This window comes from Petaurus breviceps, unplaced genomic scaffold, assembly GCF_028583685.1.
Source record: "Petaurus breviceps papuanus isolate PSGF00001 unplaced genomic scaffold, PetGlider_PUasm1.0 178, whole genome shotgun sequence".
Lineage (NCBI taxonomy): Eukaryota > Metazoa > Chordata > Mammalia > Diprotodontia > Petauridae > Petaurus > Petaurus breviceps.
The window spans coordinates 34,594,689-34,607,983 of record NW_027185777.1 but is presented as its reverse complement, the minus strand read 5'-3'; the positions used below and the strand labels follow the sequence as shown (position 1 = coordinate 34,607,983).

Genomic DNA, 13,295 nt, shown 5'->3' with positions numbered 1-13,295 from the left:
AAAGAGGAAATTTCTTGCTTGACTATGTTTAAAGGGTTTTGATTTTCTTTCTTTTTCAATTATGGGGCAGATGGTGCTAGGACAGAAAGTAGATCTTCATTAATTGAACAAAGTACTAAAAAAAAGTCATCCTGGGCAAGTCACATAAACTCTGCACGTTCTAGGCAACTCTAGGACTATAAGCTGTAGAGTAGTGGCCAACCTACATGAGTAAAGAGAATTTCCCTACTAGGAACTCCATATGACAATGAAATCACCGATCTAGAAAAAAGAAAAATCAAAGACACACAGAAAAGTGGTACAAATGTAAACAAGAAAGTGCCATCCTCCAATTGATAGACAAATAAAAGGAATGAGCATTTGCCATCAGAAAGAATGCTTAATATGACAAATAAGAGAAATGCAAATTAAAACAACTCAAATATTTTAATTCTCACATTTATCAGATGGGCAAAGATGGTAAAAACAGCAAATTTCAGGGGGCTGCAAAAAGTCTGGCACACTGATATATAGGGAGTTATGAATTGGTCAAACCATTCTGGCTTATGAAGTCAGTGGTGTTCTTTTACTTAATACTTTTTTTGTTACAAAGAAGGGGCTTACAAGGGGAAAGGGGGGAGGGGGTTTGGAAGTGACTTCAGTTTTTAAAAAGCAGCAACAAAATAAAGGAAGGAAGGAGGGGGAGAGAGAGAGAGAGATCCTAAATAAATTTCATAAGTAGATCAGGACAAAAAAAAAGTTTTCATCTGGTTCTGCCACTAACTGGGTGGCCTTGGTCATGTCACTTAATTTCTCTGGCATTCTATTTACATAACCATAAAATTACATTATCTTTAGACCTTCTTTTAGTGTATCCAATCATCAGTAGTCTAAAGGTCCATTTCTCTGAGACAGAACAGAAATATCAGTTAACAAAAATGTTTATACCAAAAGTCAGATTCAGAAAAGTTTTTATTTTAAAAAGACAGTGCAAAGAATCAACAAAATTTTAAATGCCAGAAAGCAGGTTATAGGCAAAATAATCAACCATGTATAAAACTAGTACCAACAAAAAAAGACTTTCATACAGATAATTGAATTTAAGTTAGATGTGTTTAAATAATATTAATACATATAAAAATCAAGACTTTATCCAAAACCTTCACACAAAACATGTTTATCCTGGGAGCTTGTGGTTTAGCTTTTATTTGTCTATCAAAGACATATATAATATGACCTTATTCCAAGAGTTACAGAAACACAGTGTCATGATATGCTAGGTATCACCTAATAATTATGAGCCATAAACTCAAGAGATTATCTCATGATATATCTCATGAGCTACATCATGAGATAAGTACTAAGTAGTCCTCAATGAAAGATTGCCACAATAATGCTTGAAATATAATTTCCTTACGTTAAATTCGAAATTTTTTCTATAGATAAATCCAAATAGACATCATGCCTGGAAAATAAAGTCTCTCCGTATAAGATTTAAAAGTTATTAAAATTGTGGAGCTATCTACCTACTGTCATTTAAGAAAACAATGCACTAGAAAACACTTTTTGCAGAAGATAGAATATGTTACTAAAACTGGAATGTGACCAGACTATTGAGGCTAAATTCACCTATCTAAATACTTTTACTCTTTTCTTTGACAATTCTATTTTTCTATTTCCTGTTCTCTTATATGTATAGTACTTGTGCCATTTCAATTACTCAACTGTGCCCAAGAAAATTAATTTCAGGGAGCAGCTAGGCAGCACAGTGAATAAAGCACCGGCCTTGGAGTTAGGAGGACCTGAGTTCAAATGCAACCTCAGACACTTAACACTTACTAGCCATGTGACCTCGGGCAAGTCACTTAACCCCAATTGCCCTGCCTTCCCCCCTCCAAAAAGAAACACACACACACACACACACACACAGAGCAAATTAGGTCCTTGTTTCTTTAAAAGTTGTCTATTTTGTGTGCAGTGTTTTACCCTATCAATTGTAACTGAATAAATACAACAGAAAATGCTACCTGCTTTCCAAATGACTAGAGACCTTAAGCTTTCTTTGAAAACTCCAAATTTCAAGCTTTTGATATTAAAAGTACAATTTATCTTCTAATCGTAAGTCACATGCAGAGTATTTCCCTAATATCAAAATTTAAGAAAATGTATGTGTGATTGCAATTATAGCTCAAGAAAACAAGTGAAAAAATTGTCAAAAATGCAAAATGTATTGTAATATTCTCCTATTAGTTTTTGAAAGGCACAAAGAAATCACAACATCAGAAGAATGCTTGACAGGGTAAAATTTAATATCACAAGGCCATAAATATTGTCATATCTTATAGTGGGTCTGCATTTAGCAAAGTTAAATTTAAGGTTTCTGAGCACCCTTAGCTCCTGTCTACATGTGACACTGTCCTGAATACATCAAAGGCCAATGGGCTACAGGAGCTCTTCAGTGAGATACCTGACAACTAATAAAAATAAACATTTAACAATTCCTCATTACCTACCAACAAAAATCCAGACTTGTCAGCCTGGCATTCAAATCCCTGCATAATGTGGCTTCAATTTACCTTTCCAGTCTTATTACTTACTACTCATCTACAATCCTGGCAAATTAAAACATTTTCCTTCCTATTCTCAAATAAAGGTGGGGTCTCAATGTGGGTGAATACTTTCAACATTGTAGATCACAAACTACCTACACCTAATCTGTAGGGAGTTGTTTTGCACACTGCCTTATAAAAATCTTCCACTGGGCATCCACCAGACCCACTGAGGCTTTCTTTTATATCTCTTGATTATCATACAATTAACAGTAATCTCAAAGATTATCAATAAAACTATCCCTTGCCTTCATAACATGATTGACCCACATTTTTTCCAGTTAATACAACTGATTGTATTCCTTGTATCTCCTGATTGGCAATGTTGCTATACCTCCCTTCCCCTCACAGCCACTAAATGCTACTGTACTGCTTTCCAGGTGTCCTATATATTGAATTCTTTTAGTACTGTGGTATTCCACAACTAACAGCCATATGGCATCACAAGAATACCATAAAGATAAAATGGCAGATTTTTGTTTCATTTTTAATATGTTTAACATAAGTACATGTATAACCTATACCAGATTGCTTGCTGTCTTGGGGAGGGGAAAAGATAGGGAGGGAAAAAAATTTGGAACATTTTAGAAAAATGAATGTTGACAACTACCTTTATATGTAATTGGGAAAAAATACTATTAAGGGGGAAAAAAAAAGTGTGTCATTTAAAAGCACTATACATGTTTCAAGAAGTGTGTCATTTAAAGACACTACAAAATGTCCCAAAGGCAATACAGACTACTCCCTTTCTCCTATTCGGTTGGAAGTGCAGGTCCTTATCCGTTGGCATTTGTCCAAGTTATATGTACTGATGGATTAGCTCTATGAGTCATTCATCCTATTTCATTCCCCTAGATATCTACTTGTCTTTCTTACATGTTGAGTACTGAGTGCTTATGGATCTCACTTAGAAGGTTCTTCAGTGTTTTGGAGAGGAAAATGGGGAGAGAATACCAAAGACTTGAAAAAAAAAATCAAAAACCTTTACTATCAGAGGGAGGGAAAAAAGGTCTCAAAAAAAATATCCATATCTACTATCCATGCCTTTCTTATTGTTAAAAAATCTTTAGGAAAATAATCTATACATACTGAGAGCATCCTTGATGAAGGTATGAAAATGGAACAGGCAGGTTTTTACAAAAGACTCTACAATAGGTTACATCTTTACAGTCACAAAATTGACTGAAAAGGTAGAGAATACAATATCTCTGTGCTTGTTTATAGGCAATTTTTAAAAAGTATTTGATTCAGTAGAACAAAATGCTTCCTCCTAAAGGCTCCCCTCCACCTAAGTGTCTGCCGTATATGTTACATTTACACAAAGAAGATAATAAGAGAGATGGCTCTATTTGACTGTCATTTTATTAATATCAAGTCAGGTATAAAAAAAGGAAGCAACATACCTGCAAAGTTTACCAGTCTGATGGAAGATTTTCAGCAGAATCCAAACAGAAGTGATTCCCTATAGATTGAAAGTTCTTTCAGATGATTCTTTTTGTAGAAAACAATGCACTTTCTATATGTCTTATGACTTTTGACCTTTGCTTATGCTGTTCCATCTGCCTGGAATGATTGCGCCTACATCGCTGTCAAATTCCTTATCCATCCTTCAAAAACCAAATATCACTTTCTCTATGAAGCCTTCTCACTGCTCCAATTAAATGTAGATATTCTCCCTGTTCTGGAGCCCATAACAAGTTCTATCTATAAGATGGCATTTAAGCAAACAAATAACAATGGCAACTCCTAAGCTCCTCCTCCTCTGCCAATTATAAGGTCCATGAGAAATACAACTGTCTTTACTTAGTCTTTTATCTCTTATCTCATGCAGGACCTTTAGCACATTAAGTAAATTCTAATTTGCTCAGCTAAAATTTAGGCATTTTGAAAAAAAAAAAACAATCAGTTATCATTTATCTCTCTTAATCCATTTGAACCCAGAATGTGAAAACTCTAAAGGGGTTTCCTGCATAATTCGATCTTTAGTTCCCCAATCAAAGGATAATAAAGATCTAAAGGATGAACATGGAAGTCATGTAGTCCAGATACCTGATTTTATAGCAGCAACCCTGGGCCAGATGTCAGAACTTGTACCCCAGAACTTTGGTCAGTGGAACTTTAAATATACAAGGAACTAAGAAGGTTCAGGTATAAAAGTTCCACAGTCTAATATTCTAAGAAACATTACCTTTTCATCCCTCTTATCTTTCCCTGTTCCTTATGAGGTTCCCCCCAACATATCACTTTAATTTATATTGTTTTTAACTGACTCTTGAATCCACCTACTGTGTCTATTCTGAAATAATGTTTGAACACAGGCACATATTACAATGAATACATTCCTGAAAAGGTGTTCCTTAACCGAATCATTTTACATTAATGAGAATATGTGGACATTTCTTACAGTGAAATCTTTTTGGAGTGCAAATGATTTCAAGTCCCTTAGAGTCAATGATGGTTTTTTTATTTTATAAGTGAGGGGCATTTATCTAATCTAACCTACAAACCAATGTCCTAAAGGTGACATAGGAGATAACTGCAATGTAGCCATTCTAAAAATAAGGTTCAAGGAAAAAGGCTGTTTCTTCATTTTCAATTCCTATAATCTATACCTCTATTAAGTGTTTTATGTCTTCCTGGACTGTTGCAAATGAACATTCTACTTAAAGGAAATCTATGTTCAAGTCAATCCCCCTTAATAACATAAAATTTACTTTACCCTCTCATTTATCAATTTATGAAAAACTCTTATCAATCTTCCTTTCCTCTCCCTGCTAAAAGCATCCCACAAGAATATTTTTGTTGGTAAAAAATATTTGCTAAATTGAGCTAATGAAATCAACCATAATCACCAATACACAAATCAACCCTTTGCAAAAAAAAAAAAAAACATTGGACTGCTGAGTACATCATTTTTTTTCATTACCACGCAAAACAAATAAAATCATGGGATTTTTTTTGTTTGTTTTTTTAAATCAAGGGACAAACATAAGAACTGAAAACAGCTATTCTAAAATTAACTTGGGAGAACCTAGCACTGTTGCCATTTTGAAAACACAAAGCAACTTTTTTTGTTGTTATTAAATCTTAAAAGAGCATCAGCAAAACTTCCAATACCTTCTTCACACTAAGAATTTATTAACTCCCCAATCTTCTAACAGTAGGTACTCAGGGTTCTACAATGCATTTCCTTTAGCCAACAATCAACTCCCTAATCAGGAGGTTCAAGGTGAAGGCAAATTAATTTAACTTAAATCAACGTTTATTAAGACCTGGTAATGGATAAGCCATACTCCAAGTCAACAATGATATAAAGACCCCACCAGGCCCCTACCACCTCCCACTCTCCCCAAAAAGGGCAAAGTCTTTTCTCTTAAGGAACTTGCAAATAAGTCTCCAAATGTTAAGATGTGGTCAAATTATCACTTTAGAAAGTCTGACCAACATGGAAGCATGTCTCTCAAAAACTATGACTTTTCTAAATCAGGGAAAAAATACTTAAGAGAATAGTTAGTTTTAAACAGAATTAAGACTAAGCAAAACACTTAAATATTTTTGCTGCATTTCAGACAGGTTTACTTACCTTCAACAGTTAACACTAAAATGTTTATTTCATCGTTTTATCTTCAACAAGTGGAAATAAGTAAAAGATTATTTCAATATTATAAGGATAAGACAAAGGAATTTAAGTTACCTAAATCATAAATTTATCCTTGCATTATTGCAATAGCCTGCTGGTGGGTCCACCTGCCTCAAGTCTCTCCAGTTCAACTTTCATTCAGACAGCAAAGTGATTTTCCTATAGGGATGGTTCAACCATATCACACCAGCACTCCCCACTCAAACTCTAGTGGCTCCCTATTGTCTCTAGGATCATTTTAGTGTTCAGAGGCCCTTTTAATTAACTTCCTTCCCTCCTTCTGGTCTTTTTACACCTCACGACCTGCCACACACTCTTCAATTCAGTGACATAGACCTCTTGGATGTTCTTTGGAACAAGAAACTCCATCTCTCCTGAAGTGAGGAGGAGGCAGTGGTGAGCTGCATTTTCTCTGGCTGTCCCCCCCACTGTGCCTGGAGTACTCTCAGTCCTCTTCCATGCCTACAGTAGACCTTCCAGGTTTCCTTCAAGTCCCAACTAAAACAGTTTCTTCTACAGGAAGCCTTACTCAACAGCCCTATTATCTAGTGCCTTTCCTCTCTTAATTAATTACGATTTTTCCTGCATACAAGTTTGTAGGTATTTGTTTGGCTCCCTCACCAGACTGAGAGCTCTTTGAATACAGGAACAATCCTTTACTTCTCTTGGTAACTCCAGCACTTAGCACAGTGCCTGGCCCATAACAATTACTTAAAAATTCATTGATTATTGACTGACTAAATCCCCTTGAAATTATCTTGCAGATAGAAAGCATAGATAATTTTCAAACTTCAAAGAAAACCAGCAAAACAATCACAAAGTGAACCATAAGGCCATATTTAAAACATATATCTTGTCATAAAACATATTTGCTCAATTTAGATTATTCAGTATCTACTTATGTTCAAAGAGGAATGATAATAAGTATTTTAATCATTTTACAGCTATATGTGTGTGCTTTTTAAAGCTTCAAGAGATCATCATCTTCACCTAATACAATGGATACAGGATGGAAGTCGGGAGATTTGTACTTAAACTGCTGGGTTTTTCACCATTCTAATGTACTTATGACCCTGAACAAAATGCCAGTGAGAGCTGCCTTCTTGGTCAATAAAATGGGATATTCACAGGTCTCTCTAGCCAAGTTTCTGGAGGAAAAAAAATGAAAAATTCTATATAAGGCTAAGTATACATGAATACATTATATATCATTTCCATTTACAGCAATTAACAAAAATCAAAAGCAATATTGGGGAGGCAACACTTAAATATTTGGGGATTTAATTTTGCTCTTTGGTTAAAAAAAAAACACACACAGTTTGAGTCAGAAGACCCAAATTCAAATTTCAGATATTCCACTTAGTAGCAGTGTGGCCCTCAAGCAAGAACCTCCCTGAAGCCCTGTTTTTCCATCAGCAAAATGAAGTTACATTAGATAATTTCTAAGTCCCTTACAACTCTAAACTCTATGATACTGTATGATTTTATTAAGTAAATAACTAAAAAAAAGTTATTTCTAACTTCTAACTGTAGATTATGGCCAATATAAACTTTAGCAACGAGTATGTAATGTTAATCAAAAAAGTGGCCATTTCAGCTTGATTTAAGACAAATTTCAAATAAAGTTGACAGAGGTTAATAGTTGTAAAGCTTACAAGGAAATAAAACCAGGAGAATATCAACAATTCAAAAGAAAGTCACAGTATTTATATCTTAACCAAACAAAAATTTCTAAGTCTTTCTTGAAAGAAATCCACTCCAAGGAGCTTTATATCTATACACATTACGCGAAACAAGGATAAAGTAATTCAAGTTATGTGTTATATAGAAGCACATAAATATTAGAGGGGGAGAAAAGACAACCATTACTGAAATATGAAACAGTTGAAGAGCCGTTGTATCACATTGTGAAATTAAGTTGATTAGTAGTTAAGAAAGAGCCTCGAGGAAAGGATTGGCAACAGTATGGAAATTGATTACACTCAGTGACTTCTCAATGAAAAATGAACTTCTCTTTGCTGTCTTACAACCACCTCGGCAAAAAGCAACTCAACCTTGCTGCTTTTAAAAGTTTAAGAAAAATTTTAAAATAGTACTATAAAGTGACATCCTAACAGAAATTCCTCAACAAAACTGAAACTAATGGACAAAGATCTTGTACAAAGGAAAAATAAGGTCACCTTATTTTAACTTAAGTTTACCCCGCTTCTTCATTAGGAAGAATACATACTGACAGTTGTGCTTGACGCAAACTTTTTACTGTGCGGTATTCACATTTCCATTTTTAACTTCAGGATTACTTTGGAACCCTAAATCACTGAGGAGTTACAAAGCAACACATTCTTGGAAGAAAACCTCTTCCCCCACACATTTCAACCTGACGCGGCCGGCGGCTAGTCCGATCATCTTCCCATTCAACTCAGAGCAGAAGCGCAGGAAAGGCAGCTCCACTAAGGCGGCGATGCGACACCACAACCCAGCTGCCAGGATAACGAATAAAGTTCTTTGGTTCCACTTCCGCCAACAGAACCAGTCGGGCAGAAATTCCCGACCCGTCTGTCCCTGGATGCGCGACACCATTTCGAGCAGAATGCTGGAGTTCCCTGGGTTTCGGGGCAGCGGAGGCTGGCCCTAGTGAGAGACCCTTCCCTCTGTCGCTCAAGGGGTCCGCAGCGGGGTGACTCCCCCCTCCCTGGACAAGAGAACCAGAAAATTTAAGGAGCTGCCGAAGCGCAGCGCTCCACGGGCCGGGGGACCGGGGGCCGGGCGCTCAACTTCTCCAAGGGGAGGAAGGGAAGGGAGGGCATGGCCCGCCGCACTGCAGGTCTGGGAGAAGCTGACACAGCGCGGACTCGGCCGGCGGCCGCCGCCCCCCGCACCTCCCCCCGCCCCGGGGCGCGGAAGGAGAGCGCCCCGGAACCTCGGCGGCCACATGGCTTTACGACCCTGGCGTCCTGGAGGCTCTCAAAGGAGCTGGGGTCATCGCCAGGGCCCAAACGCAGACGCACCCGGGGGAGCTCCGGCTCCCCGCGTCACGGTACTCCTGGGGATGTAGGGGAAGTCAAGGACCCGGGAGCGAGGGTCACGAAGTAATAGCCGAGAGAACGTGGGACGGGTACCGGGGCCGCCGCACGCCCCTGGGCCCCGGAGCCTACACCTCCTCAGGCCCGGCCTCGGGGGGGTTGGGGGGAGGGCTGGTTCACCCAAGGGAACCGCCCGCAAAACCAAGCAGCCGGCCCGGCCGGGGCCCAGGGAGCTGCCTCCAGCGGGAAGATGGCGGCTCCGGTGACAGGAGTGAGACGGGCGGCGGCGGGTCCGAACTAGCGGAGAGCAGATCCTCACCCTGGCCCCAGGGCCCCCCGGCCCACCCCTCCCCCGCCCGGCCCCGGGGCAGCCCCAGGCAGGAAGGAGAGACGTACGCGAGCTCCCGAGTCGGAAAGGGGGGTGCGTCGAGAAGCCCTCGGGCTCGGCTCTCACCTGTCACAGCCGCCGCCGCTCCAGCTCCGGCTCGGACTCCTGCTGCCGCCGCTGCTGCTACTCCTGAGAATGCCGCCGCCGCCGCCCGACCACGGGCGCCTCCGCCGCAGCCCCGGCTGCTCCCAGCGACCGCACCACACGCGGGGACCCGGGTGGGGGGAGGAGAGGGGAAGGGAAGGGGTAAGGAAGAGGCGGAGGAGCGGGCGGGCGCCGGGAAGGAGGGGGAGGGTAGGGTGGGGAGAGGCGCGGGCTGGGCGGCTGCAGCGGCGGCGGCGGCGACTGCGGACGCTTCCCCTTTCAGGCCCGAAAATGTCTCAACCTCGAGACTCCAAATCCCCAACGCTCCTTCCCGTTCGCATGAGAACCCACAGCCCCCCACTTCCGGGACTCCAGCGGAAGTCCCTCCCACTTTCCCTTCCCCACTCCTCCCTTTCGAATTCACCCACCCAGACCCAGAGACCGGCAGCCTCGGAGGCCGAGAGAGACTCACGTCAAGCGCGAGGCGGTGCTCCCATTGGAGGAGCTGCTCTCCCTCCCTTCCCCGCCCCCTCCCCACTGCCTAGTCCATTCTGGTACTCCGCGCGCACCTCCAGGCCGGCGCTTCTGATTGGAGCAAGTCCGCATGCCACCGCCGAATGGCCCCTTAGGCTAGCGGCGAATTAGTAGTGGTCGAGTCCCACCCCGTCCCCTCTTCCCGGCAGATCTGACTTCCTCTAGCCTGGCTTTCACCTACTCCCAGCTCCCCCTCTCCGCGCGTCTCCAGGCGCGGCGCGCACGTGGCGGCTAGTAGCCCCTGTCGGCTCTCGTAGCGACCGTTGCGGGGGCTGGAAGCTTCAGCGGCGACGGCTGCAGTTGCAGCTGCGGCTGGGAGGGAAACAGAAAAGAGGAAGCCGGCGTCTTGGGCAATCCGAAGGTCTGGACCACCCGAGCGGCAGACGGAAAGCGCTGGCCCCAGTGGTTTCCCCAGCCCTCTCGACGCGTTTAAAAACTCTTAAACTAGCTGGGCGGGCTCCGCGTGCTGGCCAGAGGCGCTGGGCCCACCCCGGTGTCATGGCCCGGCCAGCCCGGACACCATCCTTGCCGCACTGGATCGGCTAGCAATCGGGGCACCCCGAAGATGAAAGACGCAGCCGAAGAAGACGGCCACTCTTCGGGACCCCGCGAGGCCGCCTTCGCCTTGAATTAGCCGCGAAGCGTGCGCACCCCGGCGGGGGCGGGGAGAGGGTCGGCAGCCAGCTACAAGTCCTGACACCCAGGAGGCAACCTTAGGGCGACCCGAGGGGAAACGCGTTTTCTGTGGCCCAAGCGCTCGGCCCTGCCTTGGCCCCTTTTTGGTTTGCGCAGCCCAACCTATTCTCGTTCCTAAGCGTGGTTACTTTGCACGCGGAGGAGGTTCCAGGGTAAAGAATTGTCTCCAGCGAGTTCTGACCTCTCGGTTACCTAGGATTCCTTTACAAGTGAGAGGACGGGCATTCCTTTTTCTGGCCACCCAGCCACAGCTTAGGTTTTTTTTTTTTCTGCCTTTCAGTTTTGCGACTCAAGTAGACCCCAGAAACAATGAGGCCCTCATTCTCTTAATGCCTGTGAAATCTCTAGGCCAATCTTCTGATAAAATAATTCCCTTTATACAGCCATATAATCCCTCTCTATCTCGTTAATCCAGTATTTCTCAACCAAGTTGTGAATTAATTGGAGGAGACTGAGAAGTTGGAAGGGAATTACACAGTATGGTGCTGGGCTCATAACAGCTGTTTGATATTGACTCTTTGAGCAGTTCTTTAAAACTATACCTATATACCTATTATTCTCCCTGGATAACCTTTTTATAATGAATTGTCAGTTCCTGCTTATCCCTCTGCCCTAGACCTCATCACCTCATTGCCTTTCTGCCTCTCCAGACCCCCAGTTACCTGTTCCCAAAAGAAAGTTGTCAATAGGGCTCTTCCGTTCCCAAGAAGCCGAAGAATCGTCCACAGTTTCTTCCGTTTTGGAGCAGTAATGTGATACAAGGGGTGGAGCACTCTGAACTCACCTAAGATGAAAAAGTTAAGAGACTCATTAGGGAACACGAACACATGTGTAGTGGAGTCCCCTTGCTCAAACACAACAAATCTAATGGTTTTCCATGGAAACGAAATTTCTTAAAAAGGCAAAATATGTTCGGTTTCCTGGTTGAGGCTTTACACCTGGTTTCTTTATATTCATTGCAGTATTTTATGGAGTAGTCTAAGAACTTGAGACATAGTTTTAGACCATGGGAGTGGAAAGGGTTTTAGGGACCATCTAGTTAAGCCTTATTACAGTTAAGGAAACTGAAGTCTAGAGATGTGAATGGTTCTAGGTCAGCTAAGTCTCCCCCCAATCTTTTTATGACACCAAGCCATTCCAGAGAAAGGTTCAATAAAATTTTTTTAGATCAATCTCAAGGATTCCTTTTCATTCACACTTCATATGAATATAATTCTGAAACCCCTATTTCACATTTTGACAATCCTACTAATCCTTAGAAGATAAGACTTTAGACCTTGTCCTTGGGCTTGCTTGTGACATGCACTTGGGTGCTTGTTGAATTGTGTGAAGGGTCACCATTGTAATTGTCACAGGCCTCGACCAAAAAAATGTTAGTTGTCATTCATTCCTTTTGATTCTTTTCAGCTTTTAAAGAGTAATCTTGATTTTGATAAAAGTAACTTTTAGAAGTAGAATAGCACATTCACAAAAATAATATTACAAGACAACAATGGTGAAGGATTGAAACTTCTGAAAAGAGTTTGCCAATCTTACTTCCCTGCCCAAGTGTCCCTGCTTTGGTTGCCTCAACTTTTAGCCTGCCAAATTGTAAGCCATGGTCAAAATAACTACCTGATAACTTACTCTGTGTATTGGTACTGTTAAAATTTCAGCTTCAGGTCCGAGACAGGTAATTTTTAGAACCAAGGCACTACTACACAGGAGTTAATGGGCCGATAAATGGTCGAGGCAAGTCTAGTCACCTAACACTTAGTTTTTCAGGTATTACCTCATTTAAAAAATTTTTAAAGACAGATAATCAAGATCAAAGCATTAATATATGTTTTGTTTCCTAAAAACACATTACTAACTACACAATATGTACATTCTAATATTCTGTGCAGAAAGATGAGGTCAGTGGTATATTTTTAGCATCAGGTTTTTCTTTGTAAAAGTACTGTAAAGTACTTTGACAATATTGCTACCACCCAGAATTTTCTCCAAAAATAGGTACGTTACTTTCTCTTCCCAAACATCTCCCATGTTTATGTTGTCTTTTCTCTCTTGACTTATTCGCTCCTTGGGAAATTCATTGGGAGGTCATTTATCCCCATTGCTCAGAAATTTATGCTTACAGAACTAGTCCATAGTCAAAAAACAGTAAGTGCTGGGGCGGCTAGGTGGCAAAGTGAATAGAGCACCAGCCCTGGAGTCAGGAGTACCTGAGTTCAAATCCGGCCTCAGACACTTAACACAAAAACTAGCCATGTGACCTTGGGCGAGTCACTTAACCCCAATTGCCCTCCAAAAAGCAAAAAAACAAAACAAAACAGTGCTTACTAGGTTTTAGACATTGTGCT

The 13,295-nt window shown here is 41.6% G+C and overlaps 1 protein-coding gene across 6 annotated transcripts in view; it reads right to left on the bottom strand.

Annotated features, from left to right (window-relative positions):
- The window catches only part of LARP4B (La ribonucleoprotein 4B), a 141,032-nt gene extending 128,063 nt beyond the window's left edge, over positions 1-12,969 (bottom strand). For 2 of the 6 annotated variants that reach the window (XM_069086547.1, XM_069086550.1), the window contains exon 1: positions 11,616-12,969. The gene's annotated coding sequence lies outside the window, so the exon portion shown is untranslated. Of the gene's footprint in view, positions 1-9,705; positions 10,101-11,615 lie in introns of those variants that run through there. The other 4 variants (XM_069086549.1, XM_069086551.1, XM_069086548.1 and 1 more) reach the window with 3 other exon arrangements.
- Between the last annotated feature and the right edge of the window lie 326 nt (positions 12,970-13,295).